The sequence below is a fragment of the Chinchilla lanigera genome, unplaced genomic scaffold (assembly GCF_000276665.1).
Source record: "Chinchilla lanigera isolate Chin_1 unplaced genomic scaffold, ChiLan1.0 scaffold00028, whole genome shotgun sequence".
NCBI classification, from domain to species: domain Eukaryota; kingdom Metazoa; phylum Chordata; class Mammalia; order Rodentia; family Chinchillidae; genus Chinchilla; species Chinchilla lanigera.
In genome coordinates this window covers 11,346,693-11,358,269 of record NW_004955429.1, presented here as the reverse complement: position 1 = coordinate 11,358,269, position 11,577 = coordinate 11,346,693, and the positions used below count along the sequence as shown (strand labels likewise).

General features: G+C 42.3%; 1 protein-coding gene across 4 annotated transcripts in view; it reads left to right on the top strand.

Annotated features, from left to right (window-relative positions):
* The first annotated feature begins 2,187 nt into the window (after positions 1-2,187).
* Pter (phosphotriesterase related) overlaps positions 2,188-11,577 on the top strand; it is a 59,250-nt gene continuing 49,860 nt past the window's right edge. For 2 of the 4 annotated variants that reach the window (XM_013515555.1, XM_013515557.1), the window contains exon 1: positions 2,188-2,299. The gene's annotated coding sequence lies outside the window, so the exon portion shown is untranslated. The remainder of the gene's footprint in view (positions 2,300-11,577) is intronic. The other 2 variants (XM_005386971.2, XM_013515556.1) reach the window with 2 other exon arrangements.

The window sequence follows — 11,577 nt, the reverse complement described above, 5'->3', positions numbered from 1 at the left end:
CTTAACTAAGGGATTGATTTGGCAACCTTTGGTTCCTTAATAATATGATTTTTAACTTTAGGTATTTCATCACAGGCATAAGATAGAACATTGATATTCTAGGTTTCAAAATGTATTTTGAAGTGAAGTTTCTCCAGGAAGAAAGAGTAAAAAATTAAATTGGGCACAAGTTTGATGCCAGATTATTATTTTTGACTGCAGAACATCATAGAAGATCTTTTTTCTCATTCTTATTTGCCTATCTCCAGGGCTAGTCAATTTTGAAAATGTTTATTTTATGTACTTTTTAAAACATAACGCATTTGATGCTTAACAGTACTACTTTAGTAATTTACCATATGTAAAGAGTATATAATAAAATGCTATATACTGAAACATTTTTCACTGTTGTTACCCCTTGTTGAAGCATACCTATTCATAATAATTTGATAAGGTTCTGGTATAAATCTTTTGCATATTAATTGGAAAGCTTTTTGCAGCTACTTCTTTCAAAGAGAAACACAATCTAGAGTAGTTTCTTTTTAACATTACCTTTTTAAAGGATAAAATCACAGAAATAAGAGCCTGCAAGTGAAATCCATCACAAATCTTGCTCGATGGGTTTAATGTGGGCGGCAGAGAATTTAGTAACTTCCCTAAAGAAAACCTGAAGTCATTTTCTAACATGAGCCTTGTGTATAATTTCATGTCTGGCAGCGTGGACCGCTAAAATGCGTAACATTATAAATAATGGACTTTTAGGCCTCTCCTTAACAACCATTGTCAGGTACCCATTTACAGGGCTGCGGGGTTGCAGCGCACACAATCAAGTTGCAGCCGGCACTGAAATCACCCTGGAAGTCTCCCTCAATCCAGCTATTCATTATACAATCTCAATGTGAGCCGCAGTCGTTCTAGGAATATTCAACTCTCCTAGGACTCAGACCTCTGTGCTCCTTAACCTCCACATTTATTCTTGTCCCTCCTATTCTTGGGCCCTACTTTTATCCCCACCCCAGCTTCTAGGATTTACCCAGCCACGCTCCTTAAGAACCATTGTTCCGTTCAATATCTTCTCCCTGCCAACTAACTTCTTTTCTCAATAACTTCTCATACTTTTTTCACTCCTTAAAAGAAACAAAACAAAATGAAAGCATTTTAAATAAGAAAAGAAGGCACATAGTTCTCTTTTTTCTGCCTTAAATGCATTTATTTCCTAGCTTCCTAGCAAAGTGACCCATTCTGTAGTACTGAGAAAGACGGTGTAGTGGTTGATATCAACCAACCCAGATTCTAGTCGTGCTCTCCAATAAGGTGTTTCTCTAAATCTGTTTTCTTGTAATTGGAGGGGTATAAGTCCTACCACGCGTAGCTTGCTTTAAAACTCACACAAGTTGTCATACGCCTGTTAGGTTGTTCCCATTTGTCTCAACATGCACCATCGTTATTAAATTTTTCCTTTCTTTTGAAATGACTCCTGTAGGATCTTCCCACCTATTCACTAACCCTATATTCACTAATCTTGTATTCACTCAACCAGGTGAAGTACTGTAGCACAGCCAGTGTTAAAGACGAGGAAACTCAGACCCAGGAACATGAAACAAAAAAGAACTGTGACTGCAAACCCAAAGTCCTACGCATGAAGGATCAGGATGCAGATCCTATGTCATCACCTCTGATGCGTTGTCCTTGCAGAAAGCTAAAACTGAAATAGCTACTACAGGCCCGAATGTATCAGGTCATGCCTTGAGAACTGGGATCCGGGCAGGACGTATTTGATGGCTTTCCCTTGGCGTGGTTGAGGCCCTAATTCTTTCAAATCAGCCAAAACAGAAAGAGAAAAAAAAAAAAACCCTCTCCATCCAGAATATTTGCGGTTATCTCACTATAACAGACTCTAGCGCACAGTAAGTGGGCTCACGGCCCAGCCCCGGAGCAGAGCTCTCTGCTGCCGGCCGATACTTGCACTAGAGTAGGCCTTGCAGCTGTCTGGGGTCCAGACTTGCTACACTAGGGCGGGGTGGGCGGGGCTGGATCTATTAGGCATAACCTGGGACCAAAGACAGGGCAGTGGCTACAGTCGTGTGGGCGAGGTATGGGGCGAAAGCGTGGTTGGTCTAGCCTATGGGCGTGGCTTAGTGCCTGGTGGGCGTGGCTGGAGCAAGGGGCAGGGCAAAGCCGGGAGGGGAAGGTGAAGTGGGAGGGAAGTGGGGAGACGCTAAGGGAGGGGAAGTAGGCCTGGCGGGGTCCCCGGGGAGAGGCGGCGCGGCGCGGAGGGAAGCAGCCCGGAGCAGGAGCGGGCGCGGGAGCGGTAGGCGCGGTAGGAAGGGGGCCCAGCGGCGGCCAGGCAGGGGGCGCTCCGCCCAGGGCGGGACTTCTGCCCCTCTAGCGCTCCGGCCCTGAAAACTGCACAGGCCGGGCGCAGGCTCGGGAGCTGGGGCCTAGCAGGCGGTGCGGTCCGTAGCCGAAGTCCCGAAGTCCCGAAGCCTGGCGCGGCGGGTGCGCGCGAGCGGACCCGTGCTGGGCTGGGGCGCTGTTCTGATTCCTGCTCCCTTCGTCCCCTGCCTTCCCTTCTGCACAAGCTCTCTCTCCCGGGAACCTTTGACCTCCTGCCTCTGTGCCTCGGCCTCGCCACTTATTTACCGTTTCTGGGTTCTTCTATCACGAAGTTTTTCCGCCCACCTTGGTGCGCCTCCCTATGGGTGCGAGCAAGGTGTATCCGGCGTGATGTTGGGTTGTTATAAAGACGTCCCAGGTGCGGACCTTCACAGATGAGAACTTTCGGGTCAGTTAGAAGCACTGGTGCATTCGCCGTCAGTCACCTCGGGAATGGGGGAACTGACAAGCATTTATTCCCGTCCTGGAGGGTCACTGCACTCCTTAGAGAGAATGAAAGAAAAGAATCAGAACTTGTGACAGTCGCTTGCCCTGTTACATTTCGTTTTACATCGACACAGTAGTTATCCTCAAGGCCTGATGTAATTCCAGAAATAGCCAACCCCCTTCAAGAAATCTCAGTGCACGAGAGAGAGAGACAGAGAGACAGACAGAGACAGAGAGACAGAGACAGAGAGAAAGAGAGATCAGAAAACTTACTGACTATTGATAATAATTTAATTTTTTAAAGGCTAATTCAAACACCAGATTCACAAAGTGCAACTTGCTGAAGATACTTTTGCACTTGTGGAGGTTGGATGTTGCTTTAATGTTAAAAAAAGTTACTAAAACATGGAGTATAGATTTTTGGAATAAAAGAGCAAAGCAGGTTTTACTTCAATTCCTTGACTTTAGAATCATCATAGGAATGCCCACAACTATACTTTTTACAGTTAGCAAAACCTAATTGCCAGGGGTGGTGTCCGAGTCCTTGAGATATTTTCATGGTACAGATGAGAAAGTCAAGTCACAGAACAGGTAAGCCAAAATGCCAGGAAGTTTAAAGGCAGGGAGAAACCTGTTTTTCAGACTCCAAAGTCCCACATCAGTAGGAACTAAAGGTACAGTCCTGTGAACTAAAGGTACACAGTCAGAATCTTTGCTCATTTAAAGAACATTGGACCTGAGTGTAATCATTCTAGTTCCAGTTCCAGTTCTGTGGTTATGTACAAGTTGCTTATCTTGTCTAGGCACATAAAGGTAACTGATCTCTAGTTCTGTTCTCAATCTAATAGTCTGTGCGTTTATGAAAATAAGGTCCCGATTTTACTCTTTAATGACACTTTGGGTCACATTTGGTATTGAAATTAGAGAGTGATCAGGAAGGCTAGGTTTATTCAATCAATAAATAGGTATTTTGTACCTAGATGTGCGGTGGGGCTACATACAGAGCAGGACAGATATAGATACAAACTTCTTGGAGTTTATATTCTCATTAGAGGAGGCGGATCCAATAAATTAACAGTAGCTACAAATTGTAAACAAGAAAAAATGAGATTGGATTTGGTGGTGAAGACTCGTGGATTTGGATCTTGATTTGGAAGGATGAGAGGTGCTTGAAGATGTTTATTCTTTTTATTGAGACCCACAGGGTTAGAAGAAGCATAAAAGAATTTGGTATGTTCCAGAAACTTCCAGAAAGACAGAATAGCTGAAGCTTAAGTGATTGGTTCAAGGGGAAATTGGAGAGATGGGTGGGACTAGATCATACAGTTCTTTGCAGTCTGGTAAGGATTTCAGGTTTTCATGTACAACCCTGGGGGGTTACTCAAGGGTTTTAGGCAGGGGAGTGACATAAAGTGGCTATGATTAAAGTTCAAACAAAAGCCACTGGTGCGTCAGGTGAGGGTAATGGCAACAGAGACAGAAAAAATGGAGTTTTCACATGTCACTTTGTTGATAGCAACTGACCACTTGGTCTACGACAGCACTCACAGACCTTGGTATTTTCCACCCCTCTCACTTTATTTTCCCTCCATGTTGCTTTGTCCTGTAGGGAATACTATAGGTTTTATTTATACATTGTTAACCACTCCTTCTAAAAAGAATGTCAAGTATTTGAGGATGGGCATGGTGGTACCTGTTTTGTTTGCTATGATTTCTCGAGCAGCTGTTGATCCACCATATGCAAAGTAGACTCAGTACATATTTATCAAATGAATGGATTCATTAATATTTTGGATCTGGATTCCATAGAACTTGTGGAGGAACTGAATGTGAACATGAGAAAGAAGGGGAAGTCAAAGATGATTCTTGGTTTGCTGGCTTGAAAGCTGGGTAGTTGTCGATGCTGGTTACTAAACAAAGGTTAGGGAAAGAACAAATTGGGGATCAGAACTGGAGAGAAAGTTCTGCTTGGTACATGTTCTGTGACGTGTGGATTAGTTAGATTCTGCTACATTTTAAAAATCCTAAAATCTAGCAGATTACATTGACTAACAATTACTGTCTCACAGTTTCTGGGTGTCTGAATAGTGGATGTGGTCTGCTTGGTTGCCTCTGGCTAAGGTACTGAAAGTTTAAACCACAATTCTGGCAGGTTTAAAAGTGGGAGGAAAATCTATGTTTTTTTAACTCCAAAGCCTGCGCCCTTACCCCTTTGGCCACCCAACACTTTGTACATCTCAAGGGTACACCACCACCAATAGAACTAAAGACCAGGGCTCCAGTCATGGCAAGGCTTGATAGGGGTACCAGTATCTGCTTCTTAATTCTTTCCCATGGATCTGATAAACTACTGGGCTGTTGGACGGAGACCTCAGCTGCTCCCTGTGTAGACCTCCCCATAGGGCTGGTTATAATGTAGCTTCTTCTAAACTGAATGATCCAGGAGATAAAGAGCCCCAGATGGAAGGCATAGCCTTTTTGGAGCCCGGTCTCAGAAGGGGATACTGTCACTAATGCCACATGCTCCTGGTCACACAGACCAGACGTGGTACAGTGAGAGGGAAGTGCACTGGGTATGAAAGCCAGGAAGGGTGAGCTTGCTGGAGGGCATTATAAAGGATGCCTGTCGCAAAGTCTGGTTGCGGTGCTCTGAATGTGGTTTGTCTCCAGAAGTTTATGTTGTAGAGGACTGTCCTCCTTGCCACAGTTGTGAGAGATGGTGGAACTTTAAAGTGGGCAGCCTGCTGGGAGGGATTAGATAACAGGGACACCACCTGGGAAAGGATTAACACCTGCTTTGAGGAGTGGGTTCGTTCTCAGGGGACTGGATCAGTTACCAGCAGAGTAGATTGTTATAGAGCAAGGCCACTCCATATGCTTCTGCACCCACCACTTGTCACTGTTACCCCTGCTACCGTTTTGTGGTGCCATCTGCCATGTTGTAACATAGCTAGAAGTCCTCACTAGAGGCTGGGTGGATGGCACCTCCTGATGTTGGACTTTAGGTCTCTAAAAGTATGGGCTAACTCAGTCTCACATATTTTGTTAGGGTAGCACAAAATCGACTGAGTTGGATGTCCACATGGAAATGCCTTATAAGCTGTTGGATAAATAGACGGTAGCATACAAGAAGGTGTTACGGTTTGTGTCTGGATGTCCCCCCAACGCCTCATGCAGTCATGGGGCAGGCTTCTAGAGTTTATGATTGATCCATGGTCCAATGCTGGGATTATGGATGTGAGTGCTACACCTGCCCTGGGGCTGGTTGTTTACATACAGTGTAAGTGGGGGAAACAGGCTGCTTGCTGCCTCTGCTCCCTTGTGCTCTTATTGCTTTCGCTGTTTTTCCACTGCCATGAACTGTTGCCTTCTGCCATGTGTGCCACCCTGCCTTGGAGCCAGCCGAGTACAGACAGAAACCTGCACAAACTCTGAGCTAACTAAACCTTTCCCTCTTTAATTTGGGTGTCGGGTATTTTGTCTCAGCAAGGAGAGAAAAGTAACCAAGACAAAGGGGTTTGATTAATTACTTGGAAGTCACTGATTATGATGCACAAAGCTGTTGGAGCTGGGTACAAAGGTCTGGGGAGAGAATATAAACAGAGGAAAGAACAGGACTTTGGGCTCAGTGGCAAGGAGCCCAACATTTAGAGGCAGCAGAGAGGATCTGGTAAAAGAAGATGGTTGGTAAGCCAGGCGGAAAATCAGGACAGTGTATGTTCTGTGGGTAACTTACTAAAAGATAGGTTTCACTGTTCAAGTTTTCCCTTCCCCAGAAAGGACAGAAAATACTTTTGATATGGCCAAAATGAAAAGCAGTGCTGGAAAAAATATAATTTAATTCGATTTGAAGTGGGAGTAGTTAAATTTTGAGCCAGATAGGAGCAGAGTACATAAGAACACGTGTACAGGGGCTGGGGATTTAGCTCAGCGGCAAAAGCGCCTGCCTGGCAAGCGCAAGGTCGTGAGTTCGGTTCCCGGTACCGGAGAAAAACAAAAAAAAAAAAAAAAAAAAAAAAAAAAAAAAAAAAAAAAAAAGAACACGTGTACAGAGGGAACATTTAGTCTTGAGAAGTACAGACCTGTGTACTTCTTTCCTTCCAGGCTAGGGGCTTGGCAATAGATCCCTGTGGTTATAGTAAGTTGAAAACTCCTGTGCAAGTGTTTTCAAGATTGCTCTTTTAATTAAGCTTAGAGACAAAATAGTGAACTATGTGATACTGTGTGAACTTGAACAATGTCCACTCGTGCTTCTTTGTACTTTGAAGTATTAATCCATGGGGAGTCTTCTCCTCAAATGCCTTAAATAGCAGCAGTACTGAAAACTCCTGATTCAGCTCTGCTCTGTTCAGGGAGTCTGTGAACTTGACTGAAGAGGTTGTTGAATATTTGTTTCCATGGAGCAAATGTGCTTCATCTTGTTTTCTTTATCAGTTCTTTCTCTGTACGTTCAGTAGTGCAGGTTTTTCAAATAAGATTTTTATAATGAAAGTCTCATTCATAGGGATCCTGTCTCAAGAAAGTAAGGGAAGAAAGAAAAGAAACAAGAAAAGCAAAGGAGAGAAATAAAAGGTCTGGCTTCACCTGGCCACTTGGCATAAACTGGGTCTGTGGTTCTGATTGTTTCATGTTCTACCTGCTCCATGTGGGGGTCATGGTCATTTCTGTGTCACTTTCCAGGTAGGCATGCCATGTGAATGGTTTGCCCAGTGAAATGTAAGTGGAGTGACATATGCCACTTCCAAGTGAAAACCTCAAGAGTCAGCAAAGGCTCTGTCACATGCTTCTTTCCTCTGTCACGGTGACTACCCAGATGACAGCGTCTCTGTCGGCCTGGGGCATAGAATGAGCCCCTGCCACCCTCTGTTAAATTTGTACAATGAACTAGAAATAAACTTTTGTTATGTTTGGACCTCGAGATTTGGGGGTTTGTTTGTTATTGCAGCCTTGCTTTGCCTAGCCTGCCTGTATACTGCACGGAGGTCAGAGCCCCATGTATCCAGGGATTTCTAGCTCCAGTTCACCAGAAACCCTGCCAACCTCAGAGAAGGTGCTATAAAAACCCATCTCAGGACTAATGCTCCTCTCACTATTAGGAAGGTGGCAGATGCACTGTTTCCTGTTATCCTCTAGTCAGCTTTGTAATTTTATTTTCTAATTATTTACTTATGTAAGCATTTATGTATATATTTACTTATTGTAGTGCTAAGGATCTAACCCAGGGTTGCTCTCCCATTGAACTACAATCCCAGCCTCTTTTTAAATTCTGAGACACGCTTTCACCAGGTTGCCCAGGCTGGCCTCCCACTCTTGCAGTCCTCCTGCCTCAGCCTCCCAAGTTGCTGGGATTACAGATGTGTACCAGTGCGCCTTAGCAGCTTGTGATTTTCACCAAAAGTGGCAAAAAAATCACATGTGGATGCTTAGTTACATTTTATAAGGCCGGTTGGTGTCAAAGTATGAAATATATAAAGGGTCAAGAAAAGGTAAAAACTAAAATTTTCAGATTTAGTTTGAGAGACACAAATCATATGTATATTTTTAAATTGTCAGCATACCGCTACATTTTCCAGGATCCAGGAGTGTTCACAGGTGAGGTGTGAGGATATGATTCTTCCCAAATGTGGTTACCAGTGGATGCATTTCAGAAATTACTTGGTCACCAAAGAACATTTGAAATGAATCATCCATGCTTACCACTGACTAATTTGCTTTCACTCAGTGTGAAAGAATATTTTAAATATGATTTCCTGACTCTGATTTCAGATCCAGGACTTAGGTTTTGCTCTCAACATCCTGGAGGAAACGTGTTCGCTCTTTTACTGTGACTTAAACAGAAGTGAAGCAGGGAGAATTTTGCTTCGGGCAGAGCTGTGCTGCATTCTGAGGGACACTGGCCATAAATCCAGGCTCCCCAGAGGTTAACAATCAAAGTTCTCCCCCTCTCGTACTCCGACGAGTGATTTGATGATGATAGATTGCTTGGACGTGTCGGCCCCAAGCACTGGTGTGATGAATTATGTTGTTCAGGGCATGACCGAAGATTCTCTATTGTCAGGTTGCCATACTGACTATTGACAATATTCATAAATAGCCTGCCGATTTGAGTCTCTGCTTTGCATATTAAACTCTCTGTTTTCAAAGGTCCTGGTTCCTCGGTTGTTAGTTATCTGTGTAGTCCACTGAATTCATATAGGTAATCAGCCTTTTATTCTATCTGTTCCCTACTCATTAAAGGGGAATAAAGTGTGTGCAGTTGTATATGGTAAATACTGTCTTTCTTTACAAAAGCAGTTCTAATAGTAATTGTTAATCCTTTTCACTAAATCTGGAGTAATAACAGCTTATTTTGCAGTGACTTAATTGGGTAATTACTGGGTACAGTATTTGAGAAGCTCTTGGAGCAGAATACTGGTGAATATTGTTAATTTAATGCCCGTTGCATCCACAAAACCCTGAATACTGTTGTGTACCGACAAAGCTTTTCTTGACATTGCTTACTATTAATGTTATATATGTATCATGTTTTTAAGATATTTTAAATGTTTTTCATAAACTCTCAAAGTTATCTCATGCTTATGCCTTCAGATTTCTACATGTCTCATTTATACCATAAACTAAGTGGATTACAAAACAGAAATTCCCTTAAGGAGACAGGAAGCAGATCAGCATGTCAGCAGAGTTGATTTCTCATGAGGCCTCTTTGGTTTGCAGTCAAAACACTGAAATAATTAAATAAAAACAAAAATAACATTATTAAATTGAATAGTTTGAGTTTAATACTAACCAATAAACATACATAGTCAAGTATATCTTCTTATCCGAACTGCAGTCATCCAGATATTTCTTTAATAACCTGCACATATTTTTACCCAAAATGTATTTTCTGATTGAGAAACTTACTGTGATTAGTCCTCATATTCATGTCATCAGGAAGGGCAAAAAGATATCGAGTGTGCTGTGGTCCTATCAGCTTTCTAACATCCCTGAAAGGCGGCGTCATTGCTTAAGTGCGTTGGGCATTATTGTCCCACATATTACCCACTGGAAATGTCTAGGGAAGCAGAGGACCAGCAAGGCTCTTACATTCTATTGGGAAATGGGAGCGAATAAAAGAACTGTTTCACCATATCTGTCCACATCTGCCATGGATATTACAGTATTGTAAATTCTGGAAAGCTTTGCCATTCTTCAGAATAGAATCATAGGATTTTTTTTCAATCATAAAAAAGAATCTTTTATAGTAAATTACTAACCAAACTCTTTAGAGGATTGTTACATGACTGTATAAGAGTATGTTAGTAATATTTGGGGTAACTGATGACTAGTTTTTAATAAGTCACAGAACATTTTCTCCTTGTAAAACTATTGTAAATTGGGAGATATTGTTAATGTTGAGTGATAGGTTCAGTATACTATCCTTTCATTTGTGAATTTTTTTAAATGCCCATATGAAAAGGCTTAAAGTGTTTAAGAAAAAGAAAGAAATGAAATAGCCAGGCAGGGGATATACCTCAGTGGTATAAAAGCCTGCCTGACAAGTGCAAGGTCCTGAGTTCAATTCCCGGTACCAAAAAAAAAAAAAAAAAAAAGAGCCTTCTATGAGGCAAATGTGATACATTTGCAAGGACAGATTAAATGAAGTATGCATGGAGATGTTAGACCATACATGTATAAGTAGACCGTGGCTTTAACTACCAATTACTATATAGAAAAGTATTGTTGAAATGCTACAAAAGTGCCTATCCTAGCTTTGGTCCAGATTATTTGACACCTGTTTTATCATTCTCTAACATATATGTACTACTCCCACGAGTTAGTGCTTTTCTGCCTGTTAAGAGTGTTCCCTAGACTCTGAGGCTTCAGTCTCTGCAAACTCAGTCTTTGACGTGGGAGCCTGTGCATTTGCCAGTGCTGAAAGCCATTGCACACCAGAATTTCAGAACGGGCCACATGCCTCCAATGCACCGTGCGTGGCTAGTGCCTCCTACCCAGTACGTTCTATGAAAATGCCTTCTGCTGTTTCAGGAGGCTGATGTTAGGCAAGAATGTTCTTTGGAGGCATCATGATGCTGAGCTCTGTCTCTACATGTAGGTCTGGAAACTACCACGGGCCTCACGCAGGAGCCTCACTCGGTTCTCTGCACAAGTCTCAGACCTGATGCAGATTTCCTTTTACTTCCATGCCACTTTGAACTTGCCCCACTGGGCTTCATTGAAGTGCGTCTTCAAGGACATTCTTCTGTTATGCACCAAATATTTTGCAGCAACTCAATGTGTCAGTAGTGAAGAATCTGCTATTTCAAGTACGTACATTACTGAGATGTGTCTGCAGTCATATTTGGTCTGGCAGATGTACATGAAAGAGGCAGTTCTTGCAAATAGAGTCGCAGTGCTCTGCTGTGACATTTCTTGTTCCTCTTAGGCATTATCTTTTCACTTTTTGTCCATCAGTGTGTTTGGGTAGACAGATCAAAATAGCCCAAGCTAACAGTTTCAAGATTACATGAGTTCCAGGATGACTCTACATAGGTCTATTCGCCTTGTGAATTCAATTTAATTCTTAGATTTGTCATCTATAAAAGAACATATGTAGTTTCTTGGCATGTGCGATACTTCGTGGATCTTTGCTGCTAATTACTTTTGCTATGGTAAAGTCATTCAAAGGATTCGTTTCCAAATTTCTTTATTTTTTTGATAGACTAAATTAGGATTATAAAAGATTTTTATGTGGAAATTTCATAATGCTTTATATTGTGGTATTATAGTTTTTTT